This window comes from Macaca nemestrina, chromosome 1 (assembly GCF_043159975.1).
Source record: "Macaca nemestrina isolate mMacNem1 chromosome 1, mMacNem.hap1, whole genome shotgun sequence".
Lineage (NCBI taxonomy): Eukaryota > Metazoa > Chordata > Mammalia > Primates > Cercopithecidae > Macaca > Macaca nemestrina.
In genome coordinates, this window is record NC_092125.1 from 190,567,438 (window position 1) to 190,588,366 (window position 20,929).

At 39.2% G+C, this 20,929-nt stretch overlaps 1 long non-coding RNA gene across 2 annotated transcripts in view; it reads left to right on the plus strand.

Annotated features, from left to right (window-relative positions):
• The window catches only part of LOC105494869 (uncharacterized), a 44,968-nt gene that overhangs the window by 7,852 nt on the left and 16,187 nt on the right, over positions 1 to 20,929 (plus strand). For both annotated transcript variants that reach the window (XR_011622074.1, XR_011622073.1), the window contains exons 2-3: positions 11,793 to 11,865; positions 14,754 to 14,953. This is a non-coding gene — a long non-coding RNA (uncharacterized lncRNA). The remainder of the gene's footprint in view (positions 1 to 11,792; positions 11,866 to 14,753; positions 14,954 to 20,929) is intronic.

The window sequence follows — 20,929 nt, forward strand, 5'->3', positions numbered from 1 at the left end:
ACTGGAGCTCTTATACCCTGATGCTGGGTATTTAAATTGGTAGAACCACTTTGGAAAATGTTTGACATTATGTACTAAAGAAGAGTATGCATGTATTGTATAATCCAGTAACTTCATGCCTATCTATATGTATTAAAGAAATGGTTACACAGGTATAATTAAAGATATGAAAAAGGTTCATGGCAGCATTAGTTGTAATAAATCCAAACTCAAAACAACTCAATGACAATGTAATGGATAAATAAATTATGGCATATTCATACACTGGAATATTATACAGGAATACAAATGTATGAACAATACAGCTATATACAATAATATGGGTAAATCTGGCATACATAGTGTTAAAGGAATGCAGACACAATAATGCATCCTGTGTAATTCCATTTATAAAACATTTAAAGCTAAGCAAAACTAATCTATGGTGTAGGGTCCGGCCCTATGGGGCTTTGCAGTGTTCTCCCCATGTGCGGAGATAAGAGATTGTAAGAAATAAAGACACAAGGCAAACAGATAAAGAGAAAACAGCTGGGCCCAGGGGACCACTACCACCAAGACGTGGTGACCGGTAGTGGCCCCGAATAGCTGGGCGCACTGATATTTATTGCATACAAGACGAGGGGGCAGGGTAAGGAGGGTGAGTCATCCAGGTGATTGATAAGGTCACGTGTCATGGGACAGGGGGCCCTTCGCTTTTAGGTCGCTGAAGCAGGGAGGGAAGGCAGTATATGTCAGCGTTTTCTTCTGTGCACTTATAAGAAAGATCAAAGACTTTAAGACTTTCACTATTTCTTCTACCGCTATCTCCTAAGAAATTCAAAGAGGAAGCAGGAGTATGAGAGGAACATGAAAGTGGACAAGGAGCGTGACCACTGAAGCACAGTGCCACAGGGAGGGGTTTAGACCTCCTGATGACTGCGGGCAGGCCTGGATAATATCCAGCCTTCACTTTCATAATAGACTTGCTTTCACTTTACTCTATGGACTCGCCCTGAATTCTGTTTTTGCATGAGATCCAAGAACCCTCTCTTGTGGTCTGGATCCAGTCCCCTTTCTGGTAACACTTCTGGGCTTGGATAACTTGTGAGAGGCAGTGAGAAGAAACGTGAGGCCACTCTCCCTCACCTTACCTCACCAGAAGGTAAGAAAAGGTGAGATACAATGAAGTTTTCTTTTGGAAAGCCAAAGAGAAGAGAGTGGGTAGAGGGGCAGGGAGCTGCACAGCCCTCCAACACTTAATGCCTTCAACAGTCACCTTGACTGCCTCCTGTCCCAGCCCAAGGCTGCTGGAAGAATCTGGTGGCCATGAGCAGTCTGGTAGTGACATGGGGACACCTGAAGCACTGACTCACAAGTCCTACCTCTCTTTCAGAAATGAGGCAGCTCCCAGTATTTGGAGGAGCTAGAGGAGTTCCATCTGTCTTACCCTGCCAAACTTCAGGGTGGAGTGGAGACTTGAGCCTACAGGCTCACTTTTCCTCATAGATGGATTCAGGTCTGGCCCTACATCCCCTCCTGCCGTACAACCACACTCACCAGTCTGGGCTGGAAGCAGTGCCTGTTAGAGTAGGGGGAGGAGTCTCTTTCCCACCCTGATCATACCTGTATCTCCATCTTCCCAACACTTGCCCCAGTCTCGTTGCCTGGGAGACACGGAGTAAGGGTGGTTGGAAATGCGCAAGGAGTTAGACAGGTGGTCCCGGAGTTTCCCCAATCACATGCACACAATGGGGTCCCCCGTAGGCCAACTACTGACACTGTTGTTGACCTTGGGGTAGGGGTGGATGGGCTGGTGGTGAGATCACTCTTGGAGGGGCTCAGGAAGGCCATGCTGGTGAGTAGGGGTTTCAAAATACATAAAGCAAAAACGGAGAAATCTCCAAAGAGAAACAGATAAATCCAGAATTATAGGCAGATACATCAATACCTCTCAATAATCACTAGAACAAATGGAAAATCCACAGAGATATAGAAGATGTCAACACTATCAACCAACTTGATGGAATTGAGATTTATAGAACATGCCATTCAGCAACAGCAGAATAAACATTTCTTTCCAGTACATAGAAAACATTGGGCCAAAATAGTCCATACTCTGGATTATAAAGCATGTCTTCAAATGAAAAGTATTCAAGTGATACAGAGTGTACACCAAAGAAAATCACTGAGGCAAGTCTCAATCAATTTAAAGGTTTATTTTTCCAAGGCTGAGGATGTGCCTGGGAAAAAGAGACACAAGCCACAGTAAGACTGTAGGATCTGTGACCTGTACTTTTTTCCAAATAGGATTTTGAAGGATTCAATGTTTAAATGGGGAAAAGTGGGCAGGAGGGGAAAGGGGAAAAAGAAAAAAAAGAGGGAGGGTATGGTCACATTCTTCCAAGGCTTTGATTAGGCTCACTGAATCCAAATGTTGCACAACAAAAGGAAGGGTAGAGGGAACAGTCAATTACGTATTTGTCTTCTGTTCAGTAAATCTGCACTTCACATAAAATAAACATAGAGTAGAGGAAGCAGTCAAACATGCATTCCTGGGATGGGTGGGAGATGATTTCTTTTTGTCCCTTACCTGTGAGGATAAGCTGTTAATTTGTATTGTCAGGGTGAGGGAGGCCCCCACATGTGGCCTTCTAGCTGTAGCTATCAGTTTAGGAACAAAAGAAAAAGCAAGCGTTTTGCTTTATTTCATGACTTAGCTTCCAAGGTTAATTTTTCCCTTTTGGCATAGTTAATTTGAGGTGCCAAGATTTTATATTCCTTTCAGAAGAGTATGTTCTGTGACTGCAAATTAAATTGGGAATAGTAACAAAGACTAACAGAAATCTCCAAATATTTGGAAACTAAATAACAGACTTCTAAAAAGTAGAAAATTAGAAAGTATTTTGAGCTGAATGAAAATTGAAAACATAACATATCAAAATTTGTGGAATGTTGTTCAAGCAGTACTTAAGCAACGTTCTTAACCACTTTAAGAAACTGGAAAAAGAAGAGCAGATGAAACTAAAAATAAGCAGAAGAAATGAAATAATAAAAATTAGAGTGCAAATCAATAAAGCAGTAAACAGTAAACAAGGAAGAAAAATCAATGAATAGTTCTCAAAGAACCAACATTCACTCAAGAAGAGTCAACTTGAATAGTTCTTTATTTATTAAATAAATTAAATTTTTGAAGAGACCTTCTCACAAAGAAAACCCCAGCCCAGATAGCTTCACTGGTGAATTCTACCAAACATTTAATGAGAAAACAACTTCAGTTCTACACAGACTGTTCCAGAATATTGGAGAGAATACTTCTCTACTCATTCTATGAGGCTAGAATTACCCTGATAGCAAAACCAATCAGATATTACAAGAAGAGAAAATTATAGATCAATGTCCCTTATGAACATATATGCACAAATTCTTTAAAAATTAGCAAATCAAATCTAACAATATGTTTTTAAAATAAAACATCATGACCAAGTAGGGTTTATTGCAGGAACACAAAGTTCATTTGACATCCCCAAATCAGTTACTGTATTTGACCATATTAACAAACTAAAAACCATGCAATCCATCTCAATAGATGAAGGAGGAGCATTGACAAAATCCAGCAACCATTCCTGATAAATCTCTCAGCTAATAGGGAATAGAAGGAACTTCCTGAATCTGATGAAGAGTATCTATGAAAACTCTACAGCTAAAATTACATTTAATGGTGAAAGGCATGAATGATTGTGTCCTAAGATCAAGAACAAGACAAGAACATCTGCATTCACCATTTTTATTAAATGTTGTGCTGGAGAATCTAGCCAGTGTAATAAGGCAAGAAAAAGAAAGAAGAGGCAACTGTTGGGGAAAAAAGGAGTCTATTATTTGATGACACGATTGTCTATGTGGACATTTGACACAACTATTCAATGTGTGTTACATAGCTTTGAAATGATTTCAAACACTTACGTAGTTTGCTACATGAGTGATACATGTTTTACTGTGGTAAGAACTTGAAGTGTACTTCCCTTCCCCCTGAGAATGTTACATCACACATCACACCTATGAGACCTCATAGGTGAGTTACAGACTTCAACTACTGTATTTTAAAGTACATATAAACCTAAGAGTTTGACAGACACTTTGAGAATTTAGGCCTTGGCAGGGCTACACTCTGTCGGCTGCTTCTCCAAAGACCTACAGCTCAGGCTGCAACAGGGCTGAACCATGTTAGCCTTTGAGTTAATCTCTGAAGCCTCACCAGTCAACACTGGCACTGCCCTCTCATGTCTAGGGAATATAAATGTTGTCACAGATTTCTACTGTGTTGCTCAAGCCATATAAAGGTACTCCCTAAACTTCAATTAGACTTTTCTTTCCATAGAAGCCCATTGTCATCCTAATTGACCAACTAGACTTTAATAATTAGCCTGTAACAAAATTGGAACTCATTCACTATGTGGTTAATGTACTTCATCTGTCAAGTGTATTCCCTGTGAAATTTGCTCTAATTATTCTCCCCGTCTTTAAGCATTATGATCAAAGGAAACTTTTTGTATGGCAATAAACTATGTGCTTCATACTTTGATCATCCTTTTATTTTAACCACACAAAATAATGTGTTGAAATTTCTGGGCTTTTCTAAGCTTCAGCGGAGGAAATCTTCAGAGTCCTGTTACTAGAAGCAGTGAGAATGGATGTTGGCTAGCAAAATCAGTTGCCCTACATAGTCTATAACATCAATTTTAGAAATCATCCCTTAGGAATTAGTACAAAAATGGAGAATCCTACATCTACAAAGAAGTTCATTTCAGTATTGATTACAAAATAAAGTTTTGTGAAACCATGCATCATATTATGCATCCATTTAAGATAGATGTATTCAATGTGCAGTAACTTGGAGCAATGCATGTGATATAATATGAAGTGGAGAAAAGCAGTCTACCAAATGACTAGTATACAACAAGTGCAAGTTTATATATACAAAAAATATGTATAAAATAGTGGAAGAAAATACACTGAAAAGAAAAAGCCGTTGGTTTTGGGGAAGTGGAATCATGGTTGATCCCCTTTTCATATTCCCTATCTTCCAGTCTTTCAAGAATATTATCACAACAGGATGTTGACTGGGACTTTTCCTGTTATCTCAAAAGATCTTGAGATCTTTACATCTTTACTTTTTAAAAAAGTCTCAGCAAGTTGCTAGACACAAACCAATCCTGTGACCATCACTCCATTATCACATACCTATAGACTACAAGAAAAGATGAAATGTGAAAGAGAAGTTCATTAAACAGGAAAATGTAGTCTTTATTGTAGGGGAGAGTAATGTGGCTTTTTCCCTCCTGGGCTGTCCTGTAGGTCTCCTCCCCACTTTTGCCCCATGATGACATTGGACAGGTGCACCAGGAGGACTTGGGACGTTTTGGTGTGTCCCTTGGAATTTTGGAGATAAATGAGTCTGATGTCTCCTGCACACCTGGAGAATTCTAAAGGCAAAGGCTGACTGGAGAGGCTCATGAAAGAAGAAAGACGAGAAAGGACAACTGAGGGACAGCCAACAGTGGGACTTCCTGATTTGGTGTTGCAAGGATGTGTGTGTTCAATATGGGATTTGGCAGTGTGCATCCTGCTTGGAAACTTAACTTGGCTCCTTGGTCCCTACGCTTTTGGAGGTTATACTCTGAGTGGGAGGCAGATAGTAGTCAAAGAGTCCTATAAAAAACATAAACCTACTTGTTGGAAGTATTAAATAGAAAGGTGCATGGTGCTACATGAGCATATAGTAGGTACGCTTAGCCTCATTAGGAAGGTCTGGGAGTGTTTCCTTGTGGAAGTGTTGTATGAGATCCTAAAATAAGAGTTGGCCAGAGGAAATTTGTGGGGGAGGATGAGAGCATTCCTGGGGGGAAGGCAACAACATATGCCAAGTTCCTGTTACTAGAAGGAGCTTGCCTGTGCAAGGAACAGAAAGAAGGTCCAGTCGGGCACAAAGCAAGGGAGAGCAGGTGCAGAAGTGCAAGGCCAACCATGGGCCTTGTGGGCCACATAGGAATTTAGTCCTTTATCTGAACAGCTCTGGAAAGGGATTAAAGCATTTGAACCTGGGGATGATGTTCTAAGACTTGTGATTTGAATGGATCATTCTAGCTGAAGTGTGGAGAAGAGATTATCAGAAGAGAATGCATGCAGGTGTAGATCTTTTTACTAATTTTGCCTGGAATATAGCGGGACGTTTCAATCTTCAGAGTATTTCTTTGGAAATTCAGAAAGTGTTTTCCTATATATTATACCTTTGGATATACTTATTCTGACTCTGATCCATTTACTGTTTTCTTCTTTAGACGTTCTTTAATGCTTACAGGTTGGATATATGTAACTCATCCTCCATTCTGTAATTATCAGAATTTTCCTTCTTTTCCCTTCCATTCTGAGAAGATTTTAATGTTTATGCAAGGTCCATTTTTCTGTTTATTCTCTCCAGTTTAGGTTATATTTTGACCATTGTGTCAAATTTTATTTCATTGTATTTCTTCATTTAATTTCTTATCTCAGTCTATTACCTTCTTACTCTTGCACCTGATTGAAATAAGAGAAAACCTATTTAAAAATACTTTTATTGTCTGCCTTTAAAATAAGAGCTTTTTCTTAGAATCTTCAGGACATTTTTCTGTTCTCATGAACTACAGATATATATTATGGTTGTGGCCATGGGAGTGGTAAAATGGTGCAGCTGAATGATGGTGTTTGCAATGATAATGGGGTGATGATAATATTGATGATGGTGATAATAATGGTTAAATGATGAGTTGGTGATAATACTGAGAATGATAATGTAATAGGAAAAGGACAATAGTTCTGGGATGACGGTGAAGCAAAGCGATGATGAGAATACTGATGGGTGATGAGGTTGTAATGATGTATGATGAAAATAACAGAGTGATAGTGGTGGTGAAAATGGAGGTGTCTTGGGTATGTGCTTCGTAGCTAGTGTACACACTTGGGATAGAATTAGGTAAAAGTTAAAACAAGTTTTTTCGGATGCCTCTGAGGGATACTGAGTCACTTACACTTTTTCTGCTTTGCAGCTGGTGTTGGCCCAGCTGCCTATTAAGCTGAAGTTCTTAATGATGTTCCTTCCATTTTCGGAAGCACTGAACTTAACAAGCCTCCCAGGAATTCTCACTTCTGAGCAGCTCAACTGTGGCTTAATTGGGCCACAGCCAGGAGAGAAGACTCCTGAGGCAGAGGGACCCAGGAGTGGCCCCCAATTACTGGGGAATAAACCTGGAGCCTCATAGCAGGAGGAGGAAAGAGAAAGAGTGGAGACTGTCAAGATACTACAGAACGTAGCTCTCTGTATAATTGGCAGTTCTTATATCCTCCTGGGGAGTGTCAGCCTAATGCAGAGCTTGTGGGAGATTCTCAGCAGCTCAAAGCCTGGGGCCTGTGATTATGCTTGCAAAGTGACATACATAATTCTAACGCAGGTCCCTGAATTCAGGTAATTATGTGTCTGCCTGAGAAGTTTTTATCCACCTTCAGCTATCCTTGACATGCAAACCAGTCACTGAAGATCAGTGCTATTAGGAGCCTTCAAGGTTGACTCTGCCAGTTTTTAAGTGACAGTGCAAGGGCTAGTACAACCTGGCTACATCAGAAGCCTCTCAAGTTTCATTGCTGTTGTTTGTAGTTTCTTCTATTTTTTTTCTAATTACACGAGTAGCCATTAATGTGCTCATTATAAACATTCAGATACAAACAAGTAAAGGTTCTCTTTGATCCTCTCTTCAACACTAGCCCTCACACCAGAGGTTAAGTCTGCTTCCACACTTTAAAAAAATATGCTTTAATATTACGTGTGTGAATATAAAGAAATATGATTTTTTCTGTTTCTTTTTTCTAAGGTAAAGGATATAATGACATCATAACATAACATAACAATAATACAAATTATCAACTATTTTTATTGCTAGGTCAAACATATATATATTTACTCACACACTAACTTTTAATGGATGCTTCCAAAAGGGCAATATTCAATTTAAAGTCTCATCAAGAATGGTCATTAGAGGCTGGGCGGTGGTTCACGCCTGTAATCCCAGCACTTTGGGAGACTGAGGCAGGAGGATCACAAAGTCAGGAGAGTGAGACCAGCCTGGCTAAAACAGCGAAACCCCATCTCTACTAAAAACACAAAAAATTAGCCGGGCATTGTGGAGGGCGCCTGTAGTCCCAGCTACTCTGGAGGCTGAGGCAGGAGAATGACGAGAACCCGGGAGGTGGAGCTTGCAGTGAGCCAAGATTGAGCCACTGCACTCCAGCCTGGGCAACAGAGCGACACTCCGTCTCAAAAAAAAAAAAAAAAAAAAAGAAAGAAACAATGGTTATTTGGTCATTACAGAAATGCAAATCAAAACCACAGTGAGATACCATCTCATGCCCGTTAGAATGGCAATCATTAAAAAGTCAGGAAACGACAGATGCTGGAGAGGATGTGGAGAAATAGGAACGCATTTACACTGTTGGTGGGAGTGTAAATTAGTTCAACCATTGTGGAAGACAGTGTGGCAATTCCTCAAGGATCTAGAACTAGAAATATCATTTGACCCAGCAATCCCATTGCTGGGTATATACCCAAAGGATTATAAATCATGCTGCTATAAAGACACATGCACACATATGTTTACTGCAACACTATTTACAATAGCAAAGACTTGGAAACAACACAAATGTCCATTAGCGACAGACTGGATAAAGAAAATGTGGCACATATACACCATGGAATACTATGTAGCCATAAAAAAGGATGAGTTCATGTCCTTTGCAGGGACATGGATGAAACTAGAAACCATCATTCTCAGCAAAGTAACACAAGAAGAGAAAACCAAATGCTTCATGTTGTCATTCATAAGTGGGAGGTGAACAATGAGAACATATGGACAAAGGGCAGGGAACATCACACACTGGGGTCTATTGGGGGGTGGGTTAGCATTAGGAGAAATACTTAATGTAAATGACGAGTTGATGGGTGCAGCAAACCAACATGTCACATGTGTACCTATGTAACAAACCTGCACGTTGTGCACATGTACCCGAGAACTTAAAAAACTATGAAAATATTCATTTTCTCATATCACTGCAATCGTTTAAAAATTTTTTGGTCAATCTAATGGGTGAATTAACATCTTTAATTTGAATTTCACTGATTACTAATGAAGTTGGGCATTTTTTCAAATGTATATTGGTCATTATAATTTTCTATTTTTTGTGAATTACCTATTCACATCACTTGTCCACTTTTTCTATCAGTTTTGTTTTTTTAAATTGTTTATATGTTCTGAAAATATCCTTTATACGGTATATATAGTATATATTTACACATATATGTGTATATTGTATATATGCATGTATGTATATTGTATATATTAACATATATACAATACATAAAGTGTACATGAGTGTATATAAATCTCCTTTGTGTATCATGTATTGTAAACCAAAAATAAAAATCTAAGCTCTTCACCTGACCATCTGAATGGACCCCTCCGGTCGGCAAGGGCATTTCAAGGCTAACCTGAGAGACTGGTTCAGGCTGTGAGGGAGGACGGGTGTCAGCCATGCCTTATTATATACTCCTCCCTTTGGAATTACTAATAGAACAGGCTTTTTAAGTTGATGAGAAATATTTACAATCTATTCTGTCTGAAGTCTGTTACCTGGAAGCTTCATCTGCATGACAAAAAATAATTTTTGTCTCCACAGCTCCTTATCATCGTAACCCAGACCTTCCTTTCTATTGACTCCAGGTCTTTGTTAATTTTTTATTTTTTGAGACAGAGTCTTGCTCTGTTGTCTAGACTGGAGTGCAGTGGCACAGTCTGGGCTCACTGCAAGCTCTGCCTCCCAGGTTCAAGCGATTCTCGTGCCTCGGCCTCCCGAGTAGCTAGGATCACAGGTGCCACTACCACTCCTGGCGAATTTTTGTATTGTTAGTAGAGATGGGGTTTCACCATGTTAGCCAGGCTAGTGTTAAACTTCCGACCTCAAATAATCCGCCCACCTTGGACTCCCAAAGTGCTGCGATTGTAGGCATGAGCCACTGCACCTGGCCTCTTCTTTCTATTTCATTAATGTATGCATTTACTTTTATTCTATTTTATTTTGTCAGTATTTAATTGTTTTTAAATAGTTGTTATTACATTTAAGCATACTGCATTTATTTTTAATTTTTTAAAAAAGTATTTTTTTCTGGTAGGTGCATTGAAGTCTATAAAATTTTCCCTTAGTGTGTCTTTAGCTTCAATCTACCTGTCTTTATATGAAATGGTCATTTTTTGTTATTCATTGATACACAGGTTGTAATTTCCATTTTGATTGTCTATTTAACCCAAGTAATTTTGAATATTGCTTTTAAATTTCCAAGCATATACTTTGATCACATCTTAGTTGTTAATGTCTAATTTTATTGCATTGTATTCAATGAATGCAGCCCACTTGTGTCTTTTTGGGAGAAAAATTAAAAAATGATTTTATTATGGCTTAATGCATGGTCAATTTTTGGTGAATGGTCTCCTCTTGCATTCAGTTTTGGTCGACTATATTTTTCCTTCTAGTATTTTTTTACCCAGAGGATTTATATGGGAAGTGAATTATGTGTGTCCCCACAACATCTGAAAATGTTTTTATATTATATGCACATATATGACAGCTTGCACAGTATTCAATGAACATTTATTGAGAGTCCTCTATGTATAAGCATAGCACTAGGAGCTGAATATTAAAATGAAAAACCTATGTCTCCCATTTTTGAAGAATTCACAGCTTCATGGGTAAGACAAAAGATATATAAATTACCATGGAAATGGTTAACAGGGGGCAGCTCACCTTGTTGAGGGGAAAAAAGCAGAGGAATTCAAAAAGTCTTCACTAGCAAGGTGATCTTTTAGTGGGCATTAAAATTGGACTTAAAAGGCTAGGAGGAGGAAATCCTGGGGACACATGCAAAGAAAGTTTCCAAGACTCAGAAATGTGAGAGAAGAAAATATATCTGCACATGGTCAAGTTGTCCAAAGCAACTGGAGCAAAAGTGTGTGGGTTGAAGTATCAGAAGAAAAAAATAGGATAGATATATTATTATCAAATGACAAAAAGCTGCAATATCAGGCTAAGGAGTTCGGACTTTATCCTGTGAGTGATGAAAGCCCAGTGTTGGAGCCAAGACTTCACTCAGCTTTCCTAAGTCTAATCACAGGTCGCTTAACTCTATACTGCATGGTCTATCTCCTTGGTTAGTTAGCAAGGCCCTGAATGTGATTGGAAGCCTTCTTCAGACATGCCTCTTACCCGCCTTGCATGCGACTTTTAGAATATCCTGGGGTAATAATTCTCCTCAGAACATTCTGTTTTCTTTCATGTCTTAGTATGATCAGGGTTGGCTTGGTTGAGGGATTGCTAAAGCATCTAGTGTAGACTTTCTTTCCCTTGGCAACCCAGTTGCCAGGCACCTGAGGACCAAACCAAATTGTACGTCATAGGGAAAGACCACCGTTCCAGCACCAGAGAGGTCCAGAGCACACACATGGAGTTCAGAGGAGAGCTAAACACAGATAGAAACCACACAGGCAAGACCCGGAGGTTGGATGAGGATGGGATTTGGGCAAGGTAGGTGGGGAACAAGTTAGGAGGGGACTGGACAATAGTCATAAACACCACACAACACTGGGCAGGTGGGCAACTGGTTTGTGATCAAGATAGGCTACCTCAGTTCTGCAGATGCTGCTCCTGCTAATGAGATATTCTCTCTTCCTTTCTTCATGTAGACAACTCCTATTTATCCTTCAAGGCCCAACTGAATGTCTCTTCTTCCAGGAAACCCTTCCTGACCTTTCTCAGGTACAATTCCTCCCTCTGCCTTTCTACAGTACCCTGTGCCAGCCTCCACTAATCAATTAGTTTAATTTTTTGCTTATATGGCCACCTCTCCCTTTAGACTGTGAGCTCGTCAGTGCAGAAACAATGTCATTTATTTTCATATCCAAGTACCTAGAGAGGAACTGTACATAGTATGTAAGAAGGATCCCTGGGAGACAACAAAATGCCAAAGCTGGCTTTCATCACAGGGTGCCTGCAAAACCCAGGAGACCTTAAAATGCTGCTTCTGTAACTGCATGGAGTGTGGAGGACAGGAGACAAAATCAGGGCTTGTTAAAGACGGGGAATGCAACCGAAGATCTGTATGCAGAACTTCAACCCTGAAGAACTACACTTACATTTTAAGAGTGAACAAGTAACAAACTCTTCTATATAGGAGACAACAGAAAACTTTGCCCATTTGGAACCCCACTAGGAAGACAAACATATCTCCCTGAGATGTTTGTTACAAAAAGCTCAGCTTTAAGAGAGTCTGAAGTCCAAAATTTTACCACCTGCATGAATTAAAACAGTCTCAGTAAAATAAAGTGGTAACAGATTGGTAGTACCTCCCTTTCCAGGCAACTGGTTGAAACAAATGCAAACTCTCTCTGGAGAAATTCAGCTTTCAATTCTGACCTCAAAGAATTTTCATAGTTCAAGGTCAAGTAAAAATGAGCAGCTCAGAGTAAAAAAAAAAAAAAAAAAAAAAAAAAGAAACATGTAAGAAACAACACACCATATGTGAAGAAAAACCAGAAACATGAGATAGTTGAAACATATTACAGATTTTAGATACCGAAAATATTTAATACAGAATAGGAAATAGAAGCTTTAAAATATACATAAGGAATGAGACCCTATAATAAGTGATCAAGAAGATTTTTTAAAGAACCAGATAGAAAATAATCAAAATAAACTAAATAGATAGATTAAGCAACAATTAGATGAGGTTGAATAAAGACTGATAAACTTGAAGATATACTTAATGAATTTCAAATTATGTAGAAGAACAAAGAGGTAGAAAATAGAAAAGATTTGAGAAGATCTAACACATAGCTAATTGGAGATCCAGAAGATAAGAATAAATGGAATGGAAAAGGGGCAATATTTGAAGATATATGGCTCAGAATAGTCTGGTCATATTGATGATATTATTATTTAGGAATAGCATTTCAGATTTGGATCATAATCCTGAAAGACACAATCACAAAGGTTGAAATGCTGAAATCTTAGAAGAGCAAAATTCCTAAACAGAAGATTGGAAAATTTTATAGGAAATGCTCATGTCAGTATATATCAAATCATACAAGAATTTCAAAAAATAGCACCATGTAGAAAATGTGAACTTACTGTCTGAGGCAAGCCATGTTCTAAAAGAATTTTAAAAACCCATCTATTCATCATGATGCAAGACTTTGAAATATAGTTAATGATTGTGAAAAGTAGCCAGCTCCAGTGAACTATCTCTGTACAGTTGCACAATCTATTCCCATAATACGCTTTTTTCATTTGTAGAATTTTCTTTGCATTATTTCCAATACTGAAGGCATAAATTGTATAGAGACAGAGAGAGCTAATTTGTTTTATGCATTCTTTGCAAATTTTTTTCTCTTTTTACTTTTTTTTTTTTTTCAATGCAGGGTCTCACTCTGTTGCCTCAGTGGTGCAATCTTGGCTCACTGCAGCCTTGATGTCGCAGCCTCATATGATCCTCCCACCTCAGCCTTCTGAGTAGCTGGGACTATAGGTGCGCACCACCACGCCCTGCTAATTTTCATATTTTTTGTAAAGACTAAGTTTCATCATGTTGCCCAGGCTGGTCTTGAACTCCTGAGCTCAAGCAATCCACCTGCCTTGGCTTCCCAAAATGCTGGGATTGCAGATGTGAGCCATCACACCTGGCTTCTTTGTAAATTTGATTCCACAAAAGTGCATCATCACAAGGTTGACTGTGTCTAAGCATTGTGCACAAATGTAAAAACATTGAAACTTAATAAATGAAGATATGTCTGTCCTTTTTGGGCATCTGCATTTTTGAAAGATAAAATTTCTCAAGATCTTGGCTCTTTGGACAACAGAATATGTGATGGTGACCCATGGTGGTGGTTTTGATTGATCTCATAAAAATAAACTTACGCTGTTGTAGCTAGATTCATTTCTAAAAATATGGGGAAAAATAGTTGGGGATGTTGGTGTGTGCCATAGTCCCAGTTACTCAGGAGGCTGAGGTGAGAGAATCACTTGAGCCCAGGAGTTCGAGGCTACAGTGAGCTATTATGCCACTGCACTCCAGCCTGGGGCAACCAAGTAAGACTCCATCTCTAAACAAAACAGCTTAGGTTGTTCATCATGGTGTTTCAGAGGACTGCAGTTGTAAAGCTGGGCACACACAATTACCAAATATAGTGATACGCATTTATACATTTTTCCTTTTGACCTATTTCTTTATAAATACGGTTCTTTGCTCATAACTTTTATACTGTGTGACCATCGTTGGTATACCTGAGTGTTTATGCTTACAAAAATATGTAGGTTATATTGTTGCCTATTTTATTGTGTAAAGTGGTCTATGAAGTGTTGTCGTGTTTTTATGTTTTGCAAATAAATCCCCTTTAAAAAATGTTATTGCATCTTTTAAAGAACTTTTAAAATTACTTTCCCAGTATTATATTTTCAAGATTTTGATCTTTCAGGATTGTGATTCTCAGGGTTTTAGGCTTGAGGATTTTGATCTTTGTGGGTTTCAGCATTCAGGATAATGGTGTTTGGGATTGTGTATTTTGGGATTGTGATAAACTCCCAGATATTTCAATAAATACTAAGCAAGATGAAAATAAAATCCATACCTAGATATAATGTAATTTCAGATCAACAAAGAAAAACAGAAGATCTTGTAAGCAGCCAGAGAAAAAGGGTATTTTACCTATAAAGGAATGGCAAATAGAACTAACTGCTATCTTCACAGCACCAATGGTAGAATCCAGAAGAGAATAAAGTAATATCATCAATGTGCTGAAAGGAATTTATCTCAATCCACACTCTTATATACGGATAATCTGTCTTTCAGGTATAAGACTTTTTACTTGTTAGTATTTGTAGTTATTATATATTACTACTACATACCTAGCAGTGGAATTGTTGGGGCACACAGAAACCTATGTTTAACTTTTTTATTATTATTATACTTTAAGTTCTGGGACACACGTGCAGAACGTGCAGGTTTGTTTCATAGGTATACACATGCCATGGTGGTTTGCTGCACCCATCAACCCGTCCTCTGCATTAGGTATTTCTCCTAATGCTATCCCTCCCCTAGCCCCCAATCCCCCGACAGGCCCTGGTGTGTGATGCTCCTCTCCCTGTGTCCATGTGGTCTCATTGTTCAACTCCCACTTATGAATGAATGAGAACATGCGGTGTTTGGTTTTCTGTTCCTATGTTAGTTTGCTGAGAATAATGGTTTCCAGTTTCATCCGTGTCCCTGCAAAGGACATGAGCTCATCCTTTTTATGGCTGCATAATATTCCATGGTGTATATGTGCCACATTTTCTTAATCCAGTCTGTCACTGATGGACATTTGGGTTGATTCCAAGTCTTTGCTATTGTGAATAGTGCTGCAATAAACATATGTGTGCATGTGTCTTAACAATAGAATGATTTATAATCCTTTGGGTATGTCCCCAGTAATGGGATGGCTGGGTCAAATGGTATTTCTAGTTCTAGATCCTTGAGGAATCGCCACACTGTCTTCCACAATGGTTGAACTAGTTTACAGTCCCACCAGCAGTGTAAAAGTGTTCCTATTTCTCCACAGCCTCTCCAGCATCTGTTGTTTCCTGACTTTTTAATGATCGTCATTCTAACTGGTGTGAGATGGTATCTCATTGTGGTTTTGATTTGCGTTTCTGTAATGACCAGTGATGATAAGCTTTTTTCATATGTTCGTTGGCCACATGAATGTCTTCTTTTGAGAAGTGTCTGTTCATATCCTTTGCCCACTTTTTGATGGGGTTTTTTTTTCTTGTAAATTTGATTGAGTTCTTTATAGGTTCTGGATATTAGCCCTTTGTCAGATGAGTAGATTGCAAAAATTTTCTCCCATTCTGTAGGTTGCCTGTTCACTCTGATGGTAGTTTCTTTTGCTGTGCAGAAGCTCTTTAGTTTAATTAGATCCCATTTGTCAATTTTGGCTTTTGTTGCCATTGCTTTTGGTGTTTTAGACATGAAGTCCTTGCCCATGCCTATGTCCTGAATGGTATTACCTAGGTTTTCTTCTAGGGTTTTTATGGTTTTAGGTCTAACATTTAAGTCTCAAATCCATATTGAATTAATTTTCATATAAGGAGTAAGGAAAGGATCCAGTTTCAGTTTTCTACTTATGGCTAGCCAATTTTTCCAGCACCATTTATTAAATAGGGAATCCTTTCCCCATTGCTTGTTTTTGTCAGGTTTGTCAGAGATCAGATGGCTGTAGATGTGTGGTATTATTTCTGAGTGCTCTGTTCTGTTCCATTGGTCTATATCTCTGTTTTGGTTCCAGTACCATGCTGTTTTGGTTACTGTAGCCTTGTAGTATAGCTTGAAGTCAGGTAGCGTGATGCCTCCAGCTTTGTTCTTTTGGCTTAGGATTGTCTTGGCAATGTGGGGTCTTTTTTGGTTCCATATAAACTTTAAAGCAGTTTTTTCCAATTTTGTGAAGAAAGTCATTGGTAGCTTAATGGGGATGGCATCGAATCTATAAATTACCTTGGGCAGTATGGCCATTTTCACGATATTGATTCTTCCTATCCATGAGCATGGTATGTTCTTCCATTTGTTTATGTCCTCTTTTATTTCACTGAGCAGTGGTTTGTAGTTCTCCTTGAAGAGGTCCTTTACATCCCTTGTAAGTTGGATTCCTAGGTATTTTATTCTCTTTGAAGCTATTGTGAATGAGAGTTCATTCATGATTTGGCTCTCTGTCTGTTACTGGTGTATAAGAATGCTTGTGAGTTTTGCACATTGATTTTGTATCCTGAGGCTTTGCTGAAGTTGCTTATCAGCTTAAGGAGATTTTGGGCCAAGACCATGGGGTTTTCTAAATATACAATCATGTCATCTGCAAACAGGGACAATTTGACCTCTTCTTTTCCTAACTGAATACCCTTTATTACTTTCTCTTGCCTGATTGCCATAGCCAGAACTTCCAACACTATGTTTAATAGGAGTGGTGAGAGAGGGCATCCCTGTCTTGTGCCAGTTTTCAAAGGGAATGCTTCCAGTTTTTGCCCATTCAGTATGATATTGGCTGTGGGTTTGTCATAAATAGCTCTTATTATTTTGAGATACTTTCCATCAATACTGAATTTATTGAGAGTTTTTAGCACAAAGGGCTGTTGAATTTTGTCAAAGGCCTTTTCTGCATCTATTGAGATAATCATGTGGTTTTTGTCTTTGCTTCTGTTTATATGCTGGATTACATTTATTGATTTGCGTATGTTGAACCAGCCTTGCATCCCAGGGATGAAGCCCACTTGATCATGGTGGATAAGCTTTTCGATGTGCTGCTGGATTCGGTTTGCCAGTATTTTATTGAGGATTTTTGCATCGATGTTCATCAAGGATATTGGTCTAAAATTCTCTTTTTTTGTTGTATCTCTGTCAGGCTTTGATATCAGGATGATGCTGGCCTCGTAAAATGAGTTAGGGAGGAGGGAGGATTCCCTCTTTTTCTATTGACTGGAATAGTTTCAGAAGGAATGGTACCAACTCCTCCTTGTACCTCTGGTAGAATTCGGCTGTGAATCTGTCTGGTCCTGGACTTTTTTTGGTTGGTAGGCTATTAATTATTGCCTCAATTTCAGAGCCTACTATTGGTCTATTCAGGGATTCAGCTTCTTCCTGGTTTAGTCTTGGGAGAGTGTAAGTGTCCAGGAAATTATCCATTTCTTCTAGGTTTTCTAGTTTATTTGCATAGAGGTGTTTATAGTATTCTCTGATGGTAGTTTGTATTTCTGTGGGGTCAGTGGTGATATTCCCTTTATCATTTTTTATTGCATCTATTTGATTCTTCTCTCTTTTCTTCTTTATTAATCTTGCTAGTGGTCTACCAATTTTGTTGATCTTTTCAAAAAACCAGCTCCTGGATTCATTGATTTTTTGGAGGATTTTTTGTGTCTCTATCTCCTTCAGTTCTGCTCTGATCTTAGTTATTTCTTGCCTTCTGCTAGCTGTTGAATGTGTTTGCTCTTGATTCTGTAGTTCTTTTAACTGTGATGTTAGGGTGTCAATTTTAGATCTTTCCTGCTTTCTCTTGTGGGCATTTAGTGCTATAAATTTCCCTCTACACACTGCTTTAAATGTGTCCCAGAGCTTCTGGTATGCTGTATCTTTGTTCTCATTGGTTTATTTCTGTCTTAACTCCGTTATGTAACCAGTAGTCATTCAGGAGCAGGTTGTTCAGTTTCCATGTAGTTGAGTGGTTTTGATTGAGTTTCTTAGTCCTGAGTTCTAGTTTGATCGCACTGTGGTCTGAGAGACAGTTTGTTATAATTTCTGTTCTTTTACATTTGCTGAGGAGTGCTTTACTTCCAACTACGTGGTCAATTTTGGAATAAGTGCTATGTGGTGCTGAGAAGAATGTATATTCTGTTGATTTGGGGTGGAGAGTTCTGTAGATGTCTATTAGGTCCGCTTGGTGCAGGGTTGAGTTCAATCCCTGGATATCCTTGTTAACTTTCTGTCTCGTTGATCTGTCTAATGTTGACAGTGGGGTATTAAAGTCTCCCATTATTATTGTATGAGAGTCTAAGTCTCTTTGTAAGTCTCTAAGGACTTGCTTTATGAATCTGGGTGCTCCTGTATTGAGTGCATATATATTTAGGATAGTTAGCTCTTCCTGATGAGTTGATCCCTTTACCATTATGAAATGGCCTTCTTTGTCTCTTTTGATCTTTGATGGTTTAAAGTCTGTTTTATCAGAGACTAGGATTGCAACCCCTGCTTTTTTGTTTTGTTTTGTTTTCCATTTTCTTCATAGATCTTCCTCCATACCTTTTTTTCGAGCCTATATGTGTCTCTGCATGTGAGATGGGTCTCCTGAATATAGCAAACTGATGGGTCTTGACTCTTTATTCCAATTTGCCAGTCTATGTCTTTTAATTGGACCATTTAGTCCATTTACATTTAAGGCTAATATTGTTATGTGTGAACTTGATCCTGTCGTTATGATATTAGCTGGTTATTTTGCTCACTAGTTGATGCAGTTTCTTCCTAGCATTGATGGACTTTACATTTTGACATGTTTTTGCAATGGCTGGTACCTGTTGTTCCTTTCCATGTTTAGTGCTTCCTTCAGGATCTCTTGTAGGGCAGGCCTGGTGGTGACAAAATCTCTAAGCATTTACTTGTCTGTAAAGGATTTTATTTCTCCTTCACTTATGAAAATTAGTTTGTCTGGATATGAAATTCTGGGTTGAAAATTCTTTTCTTTAAGAATGTTGAATATTGGCCCCCACTCTCTTCTGGCTTGGAGAGTTTCTACAGAGAGATCTGCTGTTAGTCTGATGGGCTTCCCTTTGTGTGTAACCCAACCTTTCTGTCTGGCTGCCCTTAACATTTTTTCCTTCATTTCAACTTTGGTGAATCTGACAATTACGTGTCTTGGAGTTGCTCTTCTCGAGGAGTATCTTTGTGGCATTCTCTGTATTTCCCGAATTTGAATGTTGGCCTGCCTTACTAGGTTAGGGAAGTTCTCCTGGATGATATCCTGCAGAGTGTTTTCCAACTTGGTTCCATTTTCCCCGTCACTTTCAGGCACACCAATCAGACATAGATTTGGTCTTTTCACATAATCCCATATTTCTTGGAGGCTTTGTTAGTTTCTTCTTACTCTTTTTTCTCTATATTTCTCTTCTCACTTCATTTCATTCATTTGATCTTCAATCGCTGATACTCTTTCTTCCAGTTGATCGAGTTGGTTACTGAAGCTTGTGCATTTGTCACGTAGTTCTCGTGTTATGGTTTTCATCTCTATCAGTTCTTTTGAGGTCTTCTCTGCATTGATTATTCTAGTTATCCATTCATCCGTTCCTTTTTTGAAGGTTTTTAGTTTCTTTGTGCTGGTTACGTAGTTCCTCCTTTAGCTCTGAGAAGTTTGATTGACTGAAGCCTTCTTCTCTCAACTCATCAAAGTCATTCTCTGTCCAGCTTTGTTCCTTTGCTGGTAATGAGCTGCATTCCTTTGGAGGGGGAGATGCACTCTGATTTTTTGAATTTCCAGCTTTTCTGCACTGCTTTTTGCCCATCTTTGTGGTTTTATCTGCCTTTGGTCTTTGATGATGGTGATGTACTGATGGGGTTTTGGTGTGGGTGTCCTTTCTGTTTGTTAGTTTTCCTTCTAACAGTCAGGACCCTCAGCTGTAGGTCTGTTGGAGTTTGCTTGAGGTCCACTCCAGACCCTGTTTGCCTGGGTATCAGCAGCGGAGGCTGCAGAAGATAGAATATTGCTGAACAGTGAGTGTTGCTGTCTGATTCTTGCTCTGGAAGCTTCGTCTCAGGGGTGTACCCTGCTGTGTGAGGTGTGAGGGGTCGGTCTGCACCTAGTGGGGGATATCTCCCAGTTAGGCTACTCAGGGGTCAGGGACCCACTTGAGCAGGCAGTCTGTCTGTTCTCAGATCTCAACCTCCGTGCTGGGAGATCCACTGCTCTCTTCAAAGCTGTCAGACAGGGGCATTTACTTCTGCCGAAGTTTCTGCTGCTTTTTGTTTAGCTATGCCCTGTCCCCAGAGGAGGTGTCTACAGAGGCAGGCCAGCCTCCTTCGAGCTACCCAGGTGGCTTTGTTTACATACTTAAGCCTCAGCAATGGCAGGCGCCCCTCCCCTAGCCTTGCCGCTGCCTTGCAATTAGATCTCAGACTGCTGTGCTAGCTAGCAATGAGGGAGGCTCCATGGTCATGGGACCCCCGGGCCAGGTGTGGGATATAATCTCCTGGTGTGCCATTTGCTAAGACCCTCGGTAAAGCACAGTATTAGGGTGGGAGTTACCTGATTTTCCAGGTGTT